This window comes from Poeciliopsis prolifica, unplaced genomic scaffold (assembly GCF_027474105.1).
Source record: "Poeciliopsis prolifica strain line A6 unplaced genomic scaffold, Auburn_PproV2 SCAFFOLD007, whole genome shotgun sequence".
NCBI classification, from domain to species: domain Eukaryota; kingdom Metazoa; phylum Chordata; class Actinopteri; order Cyprinodontiformes; family Poeciliidae; genus Poeciliopsis; species Poeciliopsis prolifica.
Window position 1 is genome coordinate 8156362 of NW_026562382.1, and position 18414 is coordinate 8174775.

General features: G+C 40.1%; 1 protein-coding gene across 3 annotated transcripts in view; it reads right to left on the reverse strand.

Moving 5' to 3' along the window:
* bcl9 (BCL9 transcription coactivator) overlaps positions 1–18188 on the reverse strand; it is a 45191-nt gene extending 27003 nt beyond the window's left edge. Inside the window, exons 1-2 of one of the 3 annotated variants that reach the window (XM_055031495.1) lie at positions 18020–18188; positions 13156–13324 (exon numbers count right to left, since the gene is read on the reverse strand). The gene's annotated coding sequence lies outside the window, so the exon portion shown is untranslated. Of the gene's footprint in view, positions 1–13155; positions 13325–17540; positions 17973–18019 lie in introns of those variants that run through there. The other 2 variants (XM_055031496.1, XM_055031497.1) reach the window with 2 other exon arrangements.
* Positions 18189–18414: the final 226 nt, after the last annotated feature.

Genomic DNA, 18414 nt, shown 5'->3' on the forward strand with positions numbered 1-18414 from the left:
GCAGAGAGACCCCAGAGTGGGATTTAAACCAATAACCTTCAAACTGAAAGGCAACAGTTCTAGCATACAGAATAGATAATAATTAATATTATCTATAATAATTAGTATTATCTATTATGTGTTGTATTACACTGCATTTCAAGTGCAATACCTTTAGCAGTGAAATGTGTTTACAGAATTATTAGGGTCAATAATAAATTGAGGACATTCATGTTTTACTTGGGTCTTTATAACAACAAAACAAAAACCTGCAGTACAACTGGCTGTTCATGTCTCTGCTTGAGATGCAACAAAAGGCAGAACATGAGGCAATAACACAAGTGCAAATAAGGACTTGCTCAATGCTCAGAACAATGAGATCGGTTAGACATCCATACCTCCCCCTCTGACTCAGGAAACACTCACCTGTTGAGGTGACTTCCTGAGAACACTATTTTAGCACGCCACACCCTGCTTTAGCACTCATGATTAGCTCTTGGTGCACACAGAATGCGAGGAATGCCGAGTGTCGCTAAAGCCAGAGCTTCAGCATTTGATGTGATGCATCTTCCCTGAAAGAAATGACGACAGAGACTCAACTTCCGTAATTCACGACCGGTGTCCTGTCCCCACCAAAACCAGGTCATTCAAATATTTACCATGAACTCAAACTTTTCCGCATTCTCCACGCTGAATAGCTTCAGCCTGAGAACAATAAATATGCAGCTCCTTCCTTCTCCTCCCAGGTTTTACCTTGACCCTGAATTGAATCACATCTATTTCTGCTTATCCGCCCAGCGTTTTCTCACTCATCACCCTCACTTTCAGCTCCCCTGCTCTTCTGGTCAGCAGACGATACCCCTCCATCCCCAGGGAGGCGACATGTGTACACTGTCACATTCTGTCATATACAAACGTGCTGACAGAAGCCTCACCGTGTCCGTCACAAGAACAGAGGTGGCAATGCAAACAGGACGGGAGAGGGGTGCCACACAGATCTACTCCTCTAAGTGAGATGAAAGATGTGGGGGGTCATTAAACAACTCCCTCTCTTCACAGACTGAGAGGGTGGGTGTCTGTGTCCCAGACGTGGACGCTCACACACAGCTGAGTCACTAGTGACACATCTGCTAGCGTAAGCTGGGCACGGTGCCATGTGTGGCGGCCAGCTCGAGCAGCAGGCCTACCAATCGGCTCCCTGGCTCACTCCGTCTAACACACACACACACACACTTCACCTCGCGCTTCCATCTCTGCCCATCTGCCCTCCGTCTCCTCAACAAGAGGTCTTCCTCACACAAGTACTCAATCTTCTAAAGGAAATGAAACAATAAAATTGAAAGACCAGCAACTGTGTATTTCTGGTTGCAAAAAGGGGTATAAAATCAATAGCACAATGTCAAATTGAAACTAAGGATAAGTATGTTACAGTAATTTGAAGAGCATTATTAAACACTGTTGCTTAAAAACAAGAAAATTAATCAAAGAAACTTGTATAATTTGTGCTTCGATGACGGTGCTTTACTGAGCAGTAAAGCGCTGGCGAAGACCTATTGAATTTGGAGGATTTTTAAAAAAATTATTATTATTATTATTATTTTTCTGCCACTTTACGGCGGAAAAAACTTTTGCCACTTTTGGGCACTTTGAGTTATTTACAAAATTAAGTGAAAACAACAACAGCTGTTTAACTGAAAGCAGAGCATAACTCATTACCAAGCAAAGAGCAGTTCTGACTAACTGGAATGATTCCTACCACTAACCGTTCCAGTCGCTATAACTTAGCTTCCTCTGATTATACAAGTTGTCCTGGAGTTCTTTTCCGTCCACTAGTGGGTGCCCTCTCACCCCAAATTGTCCAGAGACCACAGTTTGAGTAAGACTGCTGTAAATCATACATGCTTGCTAGGACTGACCTTTGTTAGTCTCTAAAGTGCCCAATAGCTTGAATTTCCTATTCAGTTCGACTGCGCTGGTGTGTCGTCAGGGAGCCCTGCCTAAGTCGTGGGTGTGTGTCGCCTGGTGGACGGCTACAGAAACTGCATGAGCGCGTCGGTGGTGGCAAGAGCATGACGTTGCTGGAACCCCCACGGTCGCCTCGAAGCCGGCGGCGAGCTTCACTGCGAGGGCCACCAATTTTGCTTGTAGCTGTAATTTTCATAAGATTTTATCTAACATGACAAAGTGCAAGGAATCCGCTGCTAGTTGGTGCCTTTATTGACCGAAAATGGTTGGCGTTCTTAGTTTTGAGGCAAAAAGAAATGTTATTTGTTTCAGTAACCGGCTGATCATCAAGCAGAACCAATCAATTGGTGCATCTCTATTAAAATATCAGAATAAAATAAGACTTCAAAATTTTGGATGTGATTCTTCTTTGTAGTTGATTTCACACTGTTTTTGCTGAGCTGCTTACTGCCATAAACAAAACGAATCTTTATAGCATTTTGTGCACTAAGCATGTATTGAAACTACATACTGTGATCTTTTAAAATAAAAGGCAGACTAAATGCACTCACTGGCAGCTTAAAAAGTAAAAGCACCATGTGAAGAATAAAGAAAAAAACAGCTAAATTCTTATATCTCGTTGATCGGTGCGCCACTGGTGTAAAGTTTTTTGATCAAAGGCAAGAAAAAGCACAAAGTGCAGAGCAATGCATCTCTTCCGCCTGCTACCACGTGTTGCCAGTCATCTGGCTGAATAGAGGCTACGACTAAATGGCAACCACTACTGTCATGCAAGGTAACCTTTAAAACTTCATTTGGTGAGGTATGAGAGGCATATCTGCTTAGCAGCTGACTGCAAGCTAACAGACAAAGAAAAAAATAGTTATCCAGCTAATATTAGTTCGTTCTACTCTCTAAACAGCACAGCTGAAAAGGATAATATTACAAAATCAAGAAACTACTTCAAAGCTTAGCAAATGCCTATTCTATAATTTTGCATAAGCCTATGGTTGAAATTCAAATGCTAGAAGGCATAAATCATGTTGTGTGGACCCAAGCCCTATCGCGGTTCAGTATTTGCAGATTCTGCTTTCAGATTTTTTGGGAAAAGCCAACGCCGTGTTGGCGGAAAACCCACCTATTTGTAGACTTTTTGTCACATGGAGCATATTTAAAATAGTCAAACGAAAATACAGCTATGGAGCTAAAATAAGAATACCGAAATACCACTGCAGCTTGATACAGTACTGTTTGCCAATTGAAAAGCAACCAATCCTGGAGAGCCATTTAATTTGCATGGTGCTGATTGGCTGCACCCCAAGGAGAAGAGATAAGGAAGACCATAAATGTGCTAAGACAGCTTCCACAGTGTGTGTATTAATGCAAATTTAGGAATATTTGGTGTGTGACCAATTAAAACAGTTTGCTCTAAGCCATTTTAGAGGGGCTCTATAACATAAATTTTGTTTTTTGTCAATACTGTGAAGAAATCCAAATAGTCTCTCAGTCTAACTCTGCTGGACAGGTTGGCTTTCCAGGAAATCCTGGTATGACAAACCAAAATCTGAGTCAATGCTAACTTCTAGAAGCTAACCACAGGTGTGTTCAGCTAAGGCAGCAAAATATCGTCTGATGATTGCACAACAAATATGCACTCTATTGCATAACTTTACAATTTTGTTCATATTTTCTGGAATTATAAGCAGCAGCATACGGTGCGTTTCTACTATACGGTTCCTGAAAGTGTTCTCCATCGCTTTATTTCCCAGAACTTTTTCATCCTAAAAGCTGTTTTTGTGATTTTGTTTTTGTCCTCTTACACTGCAGGTGCTCCTCCTGCACTGGAAACAGATAATACCATCACATTGTCAATAACAAAATCAGACAAAAAGTGTTTATCACAGAGAGTGGTTATTCTTTTTTCAGCGAGCTGACCTGCAGTGCTTAGCAACTTATGTTTTGTCCAGATGGGGAAAACTCCATCTCATTAAAAAGCTTTTAAGCTGCAGGAAAGATGAAATTTTTCCTATTGAGACGCGTCCCTACCTGTAGACCCCTAAAGAGAAACTCTGCTGCCCTCTGCAGAGTCCCTCGTTCTACCCTCCCTAACTTTAACGGTTCTCTCTGGTTCGTGACCCCCTCCCCTCCTCTGTCCGCACATTCGCTCCCACACTCTGGCCACATTCCTGCCCCGCTCATGCTGAGAGGACGTCTCCCTCTGACTACAAGCATTGTGGGAAGTCCCAACGGCAAGGCCTTTCAGAGGCCAAGCACACTGTTGAGGTAGAATGCAGAAGATATGTGTTGGTTGTTGGTCATATAGAGAAGCATACAGTTAAAAAATATTTTTGAGCATCAAAACCAAAGGGAAGGTGAAGTAACTGCTTTCACAACTGGTAAAACCATGTCTCACAGTTCAGGTTTGTCCACTAACAATCAATCACCAAAATATATTGTACAGAATAGGGCTGAAATGATTCCTCGAATGATTTGAGTACCTCGATTACTAATAATTTCTTGACAAATTTTACCTGCCTCAAAGCTTTGTTAATTTATATTTCATTATTTAGCGCACTGTGTACCGGCCGGGACATTACTTGCGTTGCGTGGAGTTCTCACTTCCGCCTCTGAGTTGAGTTGTTGACGAATGCTAAGTGTTAGCGGCATAACGTCCAATTTTCAAGTTTGGCCCATGGGAATTTTATTGATTGATTATAATGCCCGGGTGTTCATCGTTTTTGGGGGACCAAGGCATCCTTAAAATCTAATGTTAAGCCAGATTTACAGATATTTCATTTTATCAATTTTTTTTATCTGACTACTCTATTAATTGCAAGAATAATCGATAAAAAACTCAATTACTAGAATATTCGCTTACAACAGCCCTAGTACTGACCAAACCTGTCACAAAAAGGCTACCGTATTTTCCGAACTATCAGTCACATTTCTGAGGGAAATTTATTTGATAAAATCCAACACCAAGAACTGTCATCTTGAAAGGCAATTTAAAATATAAATAGAATAGAGGCAACAGGATGTACAACTGCACGGTATGCTAACGTTACATGACACATAAACAACAAACTGAGAACGTGCCTGGTACGTTATCATAACATATTAAGAGTTATTCAGATAACTATAGCATAAATAACATGTTAACAAGTTTACATGTTATTTCTGTGTCACTCCAAATCACTATATCAAATGAAATCTTCATTCTCGGTGTCGCTCATAAACAACTCCGCTAACTCCAAAGGTAGAAAAACACATGCCTATATAGTGCCCTCTTGCGATTTAGTGTGAAAATAACATGTGATATGATATAATAACATGTTAATAATTTAACACATTATATAATTCTATGTGCTCCTTTACTCAGGACTGGCCAAACTATGAAAAAATATGGTAATTACACAATAGATGCCTTTGTTACACCACATAATTACAAGTAAATTAGCTCCAAGTTAGTGTTTTCATGACTAACTTAAGTTTACAGTGAAGCTCTGTCCAACTAAATATACAAGTCGGACCTAAATGCACACATTAATGCCCACGCGCAGCAGTAATCCGTTGTCCCAATAATGCCCGAAATGTAGTGAGGTTTATGGCAAGTGCTATTCATGAGTCACAGCTCGCTCATTTGCATTACTGTCCGAGCTTCTCTTAGGCTCCTCCATTCTGATTCCGTAGCTACCAAACCTGTTCGCCCACAATGCTAATATGGTGAAAGTGTACTGACAAATGTACCTGGTAGAATGGGAATTGGAATAATCGGCTCCTTTATTTTGATGCCCTTGAATCCAAACATCGTTTTACACCCTTCCTCATCGGTTTCACTAATTCTGTCTCTGCATTAAATCTTTTCATTATAATTTGAAAGGAACTAAGTCTGCAAAACTAGTAATATTTGCTATGATGGCTGCTTGAATGTATATATTTTTAGATCACTACAAGACAAACCCATTCATTTTCTTTGTATCAATAAGCAACTAAGCAAAAATGCCAATTTGTCCAAATTTGAAGCCACACTAGAGCTATACGCAAACTTTCTAATGAAGAAGAAAAGAATAAATTGACCAGAGATCGGCTCTGGCACAATATCGGTAGGTCAAGTGTGGAAACAAAGATCGCATTCACAATAGCATAGGAAAAATATCTGCTATTGTAACCGTTTGGTACGAAGATAAAACTAGAACTGGATGATATGAAATAGAATTCTTCAGACCAGTTCGATGAACGTTTATGAACATCCCTGTTCCATCAAACCTTGAATGAATGAGCTCAGCATGTCATCAGGTTCTGCAGAGACGATTATGAGTCATTCATTTAATGCGTGTTGGAACAGAGATGCAGCAATAAGTTGCAGGACAGGGACTGTGAAGCACTGGAGTTGGAGAACTCTCCTCAGTATTTTCCATCATTATATCCCATTCTTTGAGTTTAGGATCTGAGTAACTTTCTTCTGTTTTACATGAGGTATATCAAACTGATGAGATACTGGCCTGCACAAAATTAACGTGTAATATTTAATGAGCTCAAGCAGTCTCATGTGATGTTCATATTGCTGTCATTGATTGTGATAATTAAGATTTGACATATTATGCAGCCCACCTGCACAATTCTTGCATCCATTGAACTTGTGAGTTTGTGGATAGTTTCTGCTTTAATTTCTTTGCAGGATGTCAGAAAACCTTCCCAGAGCTGCTGTTTTGATATGAACTTCATTTATTTTGAGGTTATTTTCATACCTCAGGGACTCTGAAGGGGCCGACCAGCTCTCTCCCTCTCTCTCTCTCTCTCCATGATTTCAACCCAAAAAATGACTCCACCACCTCCTTGTTGACATCACAGCCATGTTGAAATATGGTGGCCAACCACCACCAATCCACTACTGCATCCATCTGTACCATCCAGGGTTGCACAGCAGTCATCAGTGAACAAGTCTGTTTGAAAATTAATCTTCATGTACGGCTGGGCCCAGTGTGACCGTCTCTGCTTGTGATCTCTGGTCAGGGGCTCTGAATAGTCGGTTCATGCACCTCAAGCCACTGGAGGATCCTCCACCTTGAGGTTCCAGAGGCACCTGCAGCTTCAAATAACTGCTTGCTGTTTTGTAAGGGCATTTTAACAGCTGCTGTCTTGATTCAATGAATTTGTCTAACAGAAACCTTCCTCATTAGTCTTTATCTGTACAAACCCATCTTTGTTCTGAGTCAACCACAAATTTCTTCATAGAACGATAAGACTTCAGGTTTCGTTAAATATCTATTGTTTTCATACCTTGTCATATTCACTACACTATCAGATGATTTTCATCAGCAGAGATTCTTTCTCATACAGCTTGAAACCTGTGGCCTGCTTAATAATGTGGAACATCCTTCTTAAGTAGATTTCCTTTAATTGAGCTCACCAGACAAACTAATCAACCAGCTCTCCGAAATTAATTGTAGTGATTCAAAGAGTCCTGACACACAATACTATCTATAAATTTAATAGCACAACAAAAAAATGGAATCTTTATGACACTTAAATCCAATTTGCATAATAATTTCGAACACTGTGTAGATTAATATAAATGTGCCAACAGTCTAGCATACATACTTAATAGAATTTATTTGGAGAATTTTAATATTTTAATCAAAATCTACCTAATTTACCACTTTGTTAAAACAATAGAGGTATTCATTCTGTATAAAGTACCAAAACAAGTAGAAATAACCTTTTTAAAGGTTAATCAGCATAGCAAAAAGACATTTTTGAACTTTTTGTCAGTTTATCAAATGCAACAAAAGAGAGCAAGATATTTTTTAAATTGTCGATTGAATTTCAAGACCTGAAAGATTCCCACATGGCAATACAAAACCATAAATATAAAAAGTTTGGTTCTACAGTGAGTGGTGTACAGCCTCAGCACAGACCACACGCCATATACAAACATATTACCCTCACAAGCATTCAGATGCCTGCCAGAGAATCTCTCAAGATTCGAGTTCAGAGGAAACATGGCCGACGAGGAAGACGCAATGGTGATAGCTTGTGGACCATTTTCAACAGAAAAAAACCCAAAAAGACTTCTCTGATGTCCACAAGACTTTCCAGTGTGTCATGGCAATTGTTTTGGCGTTCTGTATTTTAGATTCCACTCTGTATAACCTCTTGTTTGTCTATTGAACACAAAAAGTGAGTCAATATTGGTTCAAGACTATCAGACATGTTAAATATTTCTAATTTGAGGTCGCAGCGGTCCCCACATCCCTCTGAGCGGTCTAGATCACTATGAACACGCCACACACATCAGGAATATCACCGAAGATTACATACAGAGTCATCACCATAAGCAGGGCGTCCTTAAGACTGTTGAAATGGAAAGATTGTGCTACAATTACTTTGCTTTACAAACCAGAACTTAGTTTGGTAAATTCACTTAGGAATCCTTAATTTGCTTGCACTATTGTCATTATTGTCTGTAAGCACCATCTGCTAATGGCTGAATATTTTCTGGGAAGCAGGTAAGCAGTAAAGCACATTAACTAGTCCTACATGCTGAGTTTACCTGTTAAGACTTTGCTCGTTATTAAAAATTCAATTTGAAATTCTCAACAAATCATTGATCTAATCAAACAAATCCCTCATCGGGAGCTCAAAGAACGGAAAGGGACTCATTTCCAGTGGACTGGCCTCAATTTACACTGTTAACAATAACAACACAGAACTCAATACGAAGCCCTTTAAATGATGTGAAGAATACATTTATAATAAAAACAGAAACTGAGGTTGAATAAGAATAGTTTTGGCTCAAAAAGCATTTATTTTAAGTATATTTGGCACCATGTAGTGAACAAATCCCTCACAAATGTTTTTTTTCTAAAATGATATTCTATTTTTCTTTTATTATAGCCATGGCAATTACATCTATAACATTTTTGTGCTAGATAAAGAGCGCCTAAGCTCACCTAATTGCCTATTTTGTCTATCATGTGTTCAAAGTTGATCAGAATCCCAGCTATAGCAGCTGGTTAGCTCCAGAAGAAAGCACCTCTACCGCCGCAGACCCATCCTCTGGGGGCTCTCTGTCTGCGTCAGGAATGTCAATCACAGCAGAGAAACATGAAAACGGATGGACTGGTTCACTCTGACTCAGCGGACACATCCCAGAGGATCTTGTATGGGCAACCATTTCCCACCCTCTCCCCTCCTCTACCCCCCACCCATCACACACACACACAAGAGCATAACCTCACACACCAAAAGACAGGAAATGTAGCCAGTAAGAGAAGAGAAGAAAGCAAACACATTTATATCCTATAAGATTTTTTGGTCACCAATTCTTGGTTTGGTTTGCTTTGTTTTTATTGTTACGATTATTACAAAACTATAAAGCTGTCAATCTCCAGTACTTTAAGCTGAAATTCATCAAAAATGAATGAAACTCACACTTAGGGACAGGCCTGTCGCAATGAGCAGTAAATCAATTAATCGCATGATAAACTAAAATGAGGTCAATCATTTCCATGATTCATTGTATTATATTATTTATACATTTCTACCAAAAACAGGATGACAAAAGTCTTAATTCTGGTGCACCGGTCTCAAATAGACCTTTCTTTGAAGAGACTTCATGATTCATTTTATTTGTTGTTTCTCTTGTTTTGCTGATTTCTTTTGGGTATTTAAAACGTCTTGCAGTTCCAGTGTTAAGCGTTCAATAGAATTTAAAGTTCTACAGATCTTTGAGAATAGTATAATTACCATTATATTACTTGAAAATGGTCTCAAAGCAACAATATTATTTATTGCAATTTATCGTCCAGCAGAATTTATTGAGACAGGCCGACTTAGGAACACGATTTACACATTTAATTAATCAATTTGTTATTTCAGGCATCTTGTCGACTGAATGCTTTTAAAATAGTCATTTTTATGAGTGATGACTCAGGCATAGGCTAAGTATTGGTATCAAGGCATACTAAGGTACTTAAAATCTTATAATTTCAAAAAGCCTTTGATTTATCTTCAAATACTTTAGCGAAGGTTTACAGCACATATGTTAAGTACATAGTTATCAAAAAATATATATGATGCTGTAGTTTTATTATTGCAAATACACACCCAAAATAGCTTATCTTTAAGCCAGACAAATCAGTGCTAATGTTAGCTGGTAATGTCAAAAACTATAGGTGGGAAAAGCTCCGACTGCTCCCCTGTAATAGACCAGAGTGTTGCCACACGCTTGCCGAGGAGGAGAGACTCCTCCAAACTCAATGACTCGTTGCAATCAGCTGGGCAGTCAAACAAAGAAAACCTTTTACCAACTGGCATTATAAACTGTATTTGACTGCAGTGTATTACAACGAGGATTAAATTGGGATATGTGCAATTCAATTGGAGTCTGTATCTGTTATTGGGTGGCTATGATTGATCTGGTTATACATTTCGAGATATGAAAAGACTTCTTTATCATATAAAGTGTGAGTCAGTGCTATAAATGAACAGAAATGGAGAATTTGAGCTGGAAAACAACAAAATAAATAACACAAGTTCATTATTTTGCAACCTTTTCAGCTCAACTTTATGCCACTTAACTTCACATAGGCGGTATTTGTGTCCCGTCTCTCGTTTGTCTCAGGGTGTGATCTGATTACAAGCGGGCAGCACTAAATACAGACATGAAAACACTCGAGATGGATTTAGTACGCCTTGGAATCTAATCACTGGATAATAAAATGAACAGTGGTTTACCAGAGGGCTTTTTTTGTTGTTTCACTCATTGTAAGGAGTTTATTACAGTGGCCATGTTGTAAAATGCTGAGAGTCAAACATTCTAACAATATGAAGTTTCACGTGGTTGACACATAATTTTAAAATCTGAATCCCCAACATTTTTAATACAAGTCAAATACAGAAGAAAGCTAAACAAAGCACGACAGAGCAGCCCCTCTTTCACCTCTTGCTGGGCACTGCTAGTCAGCTGGATAAAACAAAGCCACAGAACTACGGCTGGAACATACAGGAAAGACAGAGTCGAATGTTTAGAAATATGACCGGTCACAAAAAAACTCATGGCTGCATCTATGACTCACATTCATGAAATGCTGCTTTAAAAGTTGGCAAGCTACAAGAGGCGTGCATGTTCTGCAGCTGACTGCAGGCTCTGCCCAAGCAGACAGTCTCACTAATTAGCCGGCTTGTGTTACTTTATTAAAAAAAAAAAGGTATAATATTTCACACAATAAGCATGCACACTTAAAATCTACCACCAAACTGAGGAGACTTTAATTTATACATTTCTGACAGAAAAAATACATGCATATTAGTGATAACTATGGTAACTAGAATAAGAAATACAGTTTTAGCTGAACGATTCATCACAATGTCATTGTGTACAATGTCAAATTGCAAAAGACTGCTTGGATACAATATTTTGAAGGTGCTATGCATTGAATTTCGGCCTTCAGATAAGATTACCTGGCCGCTAAGATGAACTTTTACTCACCATGTCGCAACAACTAACACAGATCTTACGAGAGGAAGTATGACGGAGGAATTGTGATGGAATGGATACAAACTCACGAGAAAAAGTGGGTTGGTTGCAATTGTCTTCACAACCTTTAATAAAAGTATGATAATGTGTATTTATAAATTGTGTAGTCTTATTTTTGCAATTTCAGGAACAATTGTTTTTCTGTTTTGACTGAAAGCAGCAAAATTATGTTACATCGTTTTTGCTTTAAAACCAACAAAAATTTGATATTTTTACTGCAGCTTCACATCAGGGAGAATCTAAGTCCACCAAATGAAAGTAAGTCATGAAAACCTGATATCTGAGATCATATTTGTAAGAAGTCTACACTTTATGTTACAGCTAAAACGATTACAGTGCCAACCAGCAGTGCCGTGGAGCTCCATAAGAGATTATAGTTTTGCAATATGACTATTTTATAACAAGAAGAACAATTTGTTAATTAAATCTGTCTGGGAAACACAAGTATGAGATCTGGCTATTGTTCAGCATCATTTTAACACCACACTGTATTTCTATTTGTCCTGGGGGAATCCTTCACAATTACTCTAGTATAACGGCTTATGTGGATGAATTAAAATCGCTAATGAATTGTGAATGAACCTCTTAGTCAAAGACTCAGGTACATGGAGAACTGAAATGTTCTCTTAATGGAAACACTTTAAAGTTTCAGAGACTACCACAGCAAAATAATAATAATGCAGCGGAGTGGAAATAAACATTTGAAGCAATAGACAACCAGTCGCGATGGGGTCTAATCTGCCGTGCGGCTTGGGAGGGGACCAACAACACCCCCGCTACTGACTACACAAGCAAAAAAAAAAAGAGGAGGACTGACTCCCTGACACGGCCCTGCACGTCAGATGCAAAACAAACCCGCCAGGTTTTAATTAGAAAACCCATGAAGCAAACAAATGCATGGAAACTTGAGAAGCCAATACACAGAGGCAAAAATAAATCTTTGCTGCTCCACATCGATATCCATTTCCCAGAGTCCTTCACCCCGCTGTGGTTTTTGGTTAACACTCTTCTGGATTAGATAGTAGATAAATAAACAGTGAGCGCTGCGTTCTCAGGGAGAGCATCTTGACCGTGTTTTTGTCCACCAGCAACACGCCCTGATAACACAGAGACCAAAGACAGTCCCGGACAGACCAAGACGCTGAAGAAATTCACCTTCAAAACCCACTCCACAGCTCAAAGATCTCCTAATCAGAATGCAGGCACCTTCTTAGATAAATGTCAAAGAGATAATGACCAGTGTTAGGAAGAGCGCGTGTCTGGCTTGTTCCTGCTGCAGCACAGCAGCCGTAAGCTGTCAGTTTATGGCACCAGTTGGACTTTGAAAGCAAGGTTTGTTTCCATGGCAGTTGTGGTGAACGCATTAAAATAGAAAATCATGTGTTTTATTCTTGATTATTTAGCTTTTGTAATGTTCATTTAAAAAAAAAAAAAAAAGCACCCAACGAATGTCTTGACTGCCTTCAAACTCAGCTGTATGACACTTAAGCCTTTATTCCTCTACAACATAGTTGTGTCTCATCTTGTGCTTGCTGCGTAGCAACGAAAGCAATGAGGATAACATTTACGCCTTGCCTCGAATGCACACATTCCTGAGAACATGAGGAAGACGTGCAAACAAGAAAACCTGCATGATAAAGTGGAAAACAAAAGAGAGAGGGGGGGTGGATCCAGAAGTCAAGCTGGGTTACCTCAGAAGCCCCCCTGCCCTTTCAGCAGGGCCTCATATGGAGAACCAGGCCTCAGGTCCCCTGGGCACTGATGTCTGCTCTCCGCTCGGCTCCTCCCAGTCAGCCGCGGAGGCTGTCGCGCAGGAACCTGGCCCGCTCAGGACAACCTACAGCCACAAGTCATTCACACCTGGAACAGAAAGGAGAGAACTTTGCTCATTGCGTGAAGCGCAAACACGGAAACGGCAAGGAAAAGCACTCCGTCACTCATGTTGACAAGACCAGCTAGTAGTAAACACATAACCAGAGCACAGCTGGGTTCTTTGGGGACTACAGTAACCCAGGCACTCATTTATACTTCACTTATCAACCAGTGTGTACATTAGAAATCGCAGAAACGCTGGTGTTACTCCAAGGAGAGAGAAACTGAGATTTCTAAGACATCAAGGAATGCATTGTAAAGGGAAATATAGCACACCAAGGTTTTAACAAGAGCATGTGATATTAAAACATTGCAACATCTTTCATTGAGGTATATAGCGCTTGTCAGATGTGTTTAGCATGGCTTCATCTGATGGAGTTGTGGCAGAAGATGCTCTAACTGCTCTTAAGTCTTTGGCTTGGCAATATTTGGAGTTTCCAGTTGGAATCGTTAATGGCGACAAAGAGGCAGACAAGACACAATCAATATGTAAGCACTGCAAGTTGTTCAGACCCTGAATAAAGCAGAAAGTGTCACGATAACAACCAATGACTAGATGTCTCGCGGTACGTTGATCTATATCACAATCATCGAGCTTCAATCACAAAGGACTGCTAGGATTCAATATTTGGTAGCTTAGAAAATTTTCAGTGCTACATATTGAAACTCTCAATGCTAATATTATTAATAACAGTTGGGTGGACTTTTACCATCTTGCACATCCAGACATGGATTTTGGAGAGGAAGAGGGAAAGAGTCAAGGAGAGTAGGGGGAGCATCATTATGTTGGACTAATGGTCACTTGTACCTTAGTCATAATGTTTTTAATGAATAAAGGTGTTAAACATAAAGTTGGAGGAAAAGTATCTTATGTTCTTCAACAGCATGTCCGTTTCTTCAGGCTGCTACAAAAGACCGCTGGTAGGTGTTGGTCATTTTAGATATATGTGGTTTTTGTCCCGAAAAAAAAAAGAGGTTAGGAAGACAAAAAGTGCAAAAGAAACCATCTGCCACAGGACATCACACTGCACCTTCCTTAGGGACATTTTGTCAGACTGGTGAGGGGGCAAATCAGCTCAAAACTGATTTCAGTAGATCTCGAGAAGACTCAACGGAGTACGGAGACATTGTGTTATCCTCATGAGCTTTCAGACGCAGTTACTGAAGATGCTGGGTTTAGAAACGTTGGCAAGATAGTTTTAAATGTCAACTGTAAATCATTTTTGTTTTGAATTAGCAAAACAAAAACACAGATGTCACATTGTCTGTGCTTCAGTATAAGCAGGCCAAAAGCTTTACAGTAACAAAAAACTGGAAATCAAACAACTCTCTGATTGGTGCATCTCTAAACCTACTTCTTTACCTGCTTTGACAACTAAGGATTTAAAGAAATTTATCATAACCTTCGACTCATAGCATAACAAAGGGCATTAATGTGACTTAAATTAATATTAACCAGCAGGAGTTTGCTCACAGTTGTTTCGCATTGATCAAATTTGTCATTTTTTGTAAGTTAACTGGTTCAAATGGAGATCAGAACCAAAATTAATGAAATGGGGCAAATACAGAGTTTTTAAAAAATTATTATACAATCAAACTACATTATGTGAAATTTTAGTATTTTGTGACCTTATCGCATAAAAAGACTTTTAAAAAACTGACCCAATGCCATCAGACAGCACCGTTGCCCAGCAATTGAAGAGACCAGGATCCTATAACAGGAAGCTTTGTAGTTCAGACTCAGTAAACACAAAACCTGCTTCAAAACTGGATTTGGACTAGACTCTGAACCCTTCACAGCTTGCACTCTGAATGAGAGCAACAGGTCAGCAAGTCAAAAGCCCACTCTCAGAAATGGTTTTATGTACAGATGCACCTACCAGGGTTTTTAGAGTTGACACCAATTTCCCGTTTTCTTTGAGATCTGTGGAGCCAATTCACATTTCAAAATTTTTTCATCCCATAAAAAAGCAAAAATATCATGCATTTAAATACTAATTCATCCCAACCAAACCTTTAACTGTTGTTTATTCAGGCAACAAAAATGCCTTCTGTGGTTGATGCGTTTACAGACTGGAGAAGCTAGGAATTGTTAGTTTTGATACAATTGATAAATAAGGGGTGAAGGATGATTTTGCAATATTTGACTTGCCGATGTCTGATCAGAACCCATCAGGGAAAGCTGGCTGATCAATTAGTGGAAGGTATGTTATCATCATGCTCCTGCTGCTTGATTGGTGGTTACACAAGTGGCTCCACCATCCTCTCAAAAAGAGTTTACTGTATTTTCTACAGCAGGATTCCACTTTGAGGATGATGATAAAGAAAACACATCCAAAATAGCATTTGTTGCTTAATTTTCTAATGTAAATAAAACGTCTTTTTGTTTCAGACAAGAATATTCTCTATTGCTGTCTTTTCTTAAGATGATGCGCTCTACAGTGACAAATGTTATATTTTGGTGAAATGAACTGGACCTAAACGGTCATTGAAGCTCATTGGTGAAGATTTCATATCAATATCCAACAACATAATTTGAGATTAAGTATTTTCTTGTGATTTAGACCATCATTTGGTAAGTTTCAACATAAATGGAGGGCCATAAATGAACATGAATTGCCGTTTCAGATAAATTTTAAATTTCTGGGTAGTGTTTTTAACAAATCAGAAAATCAAAAAGCATCTGTCCAACATTAAACTCAATATTATTTAGCTAAAACAAAGTCAATCAAGGTATGTCCTCGTAGTTGATATTTGACATTGGTGTATATTTAGATGTAAACGGTGGGTTGCGGGTTTGAACCCCAGTTCTGTCCGTCTCTGCCATTGTGTCTTTGGGCAAGACATTTTACCCACCTTGCTTGCTAGTGGAGGTCAGAGTGACAGGCTTTTTTTAAAATTAAGGACTTGTTGTGGTATCAGGAAGTTTTTGTAAACCGAGGGACATAAATCAGCCCAAAATGTCAGTTTTTAAAGCACTTTTGCCGTCCTTAAGTTCATGGTCTGATGTGAAAGTTATTCTTCTGCTCTTTCCAATAAAATTGATTTCTTTGACCTATAAATCTAGAAAAGATAGCTTGCAACAGTATATTTTTTATTTAACAGCAAATGATACCATCTGTCTCTTAACTTTTATCCGTTTTTTCCTTATTTAGCTCAAGAAAGTGGGTAAAGCAAATGTTGGTTTGTGCATTTATGGAACAGAAATAATAGGAGTTGCTAGTTTTGAAGGATTTAATGAGTTGGGGAAAAGGAGAGGGATCAGTAATTAGCCTGCAAATTTAGGAAATAAAAAATTGGCCAACCTCTGATCAGTTCATAGTTTTATGAAGCTACTGAGTAAATCTCATCAAAGCCATTTTGAGAGCAAATCAAGTGAACTAACAAACCAACAAAGGACCTGTGGATTCTCCTCCCACTCGTGGATCAACTTAAATGAGACATTCTTCGTCAAAGCCAGCCAAGATAACGCAGGACAATGCCACGAGTTGCTCACAAACGGGTCCTACTCGGGGAAGTCCGTAAAAAAAAATATGCATCTCTCCCAAACTCTGCAACTAAACCTCCTCCTCACGCAACAACTGCGGGGACTCAGGCTTCTTCTCCCCCCCCCACCACCACCACCACCACCCTCCTCTCCTGAAATCTCAGCGCCTCACTGGACAACTCTTGGCGGACAAAGTAATTCCATGGCGCTTGAAACTCCAGGAACTTTTTTTTTTTTTTTTTTCCTTTTTCCTAAAAGAAGTTGTTCCTGTTTCGCCAGAGAACTGGTGGAGGTGGTGTTGGTGGTGCGGGGGGGGGAAGGGAGGACTTCAGCGCTCACATTCATGGAGCCTCGGCCAGCGCAAACAAAGTCTTCCCCCGAAGAGGGAGGCAGTGGACGGCTGATGAGAGCGAGAACAAACGACAACAAGCACACCGAAAAAAAAAAACACACACACACAACACGTCCTAAATGAGACTCATCCTGGGGGGCTTTTTGTCGGATAATAAAAGGACAACTCAAAGCCCGCCTTGGGAAAACCTTCATTTTTTTTTTTTTTACTCCCCAAGTTGTGTTCAGCTCCACTAACAATGTAACAATTAAATCGCTCGGTGGATGATAGGGGCTGGCCGACACAACCCCGAGCCGAGGCCTTGTAATCTCGCTGCGTGTTTCTAAATCGCATGAAACACATTTCAGACACATGAAATACAATACCGACGGCGTGGAGCTCCTGAAGAATGCAGAACATGCATGCTGCATTGTGTCCCTCTTTTTTTTTTCCATTTTCACGAAGCACGGGCGGTCCTCCGGTGTGATAATGGGGGGTAAAAACCAGTGTGTCTCCGCGGGTTTCACACCACGCCGAAAACATCGTGAATAATCCGCTTCTGTTGCGCCGCAAAAACCGTCATTTGCGAGGCGAAAAAAAAAGAGAGAGAAAGAGTAAGGGAGGGGAGGAGGGGGGGTTAGCTCGCCGTGTGAGCGAGGCCAAGACGCGATGTGTGGGTTTAGCTAGCCAGCCAGTCGGCAGCCCCAGCCAGCCAGCCAGCCTTCAGGGACAGAGCCAGAGAAGAACGGATACCGGAGTGTGATGTCCCCGGGAGGAGGACCCGCGTGTGCCCGTTGCCAGGAGGCGAGCCGCGGCGGCGACACTCTCCAGCTGCACGGAGAACAAAACAAGGGGAAGCACTCACCTGGGATGTTAGCTCGGGCTCCGGCTTCCTCCACTTTACGCCGCAAACATGGCCAAATCACAACATTATCACGGCGACATTATAAAATAGAAATATGTCTTCCCCCCTTTTTTCGCTTTCCAGTGGTCCTACTCCATTACATCCCAGTCAAGATTTCCTCTCGCCTCCCCCCCGCGAGATGGTTCAGTCCAAAATTCTAAGTAGCAATTCTAGGTCAGGTCTGTGTGCCAGTGAGAATGTTACTGTCGGACAGCAGCAAATGTCCCCTTCCATGTGACACAGCCAACACTGTAAATACATACAGTCACCGACAACACGCGTGGGTTTTAACCCGGCCTCATATTTACAATAAGTTACCTCGAACCACTGCATATGAAGGAATGTGGAGAAAGTTA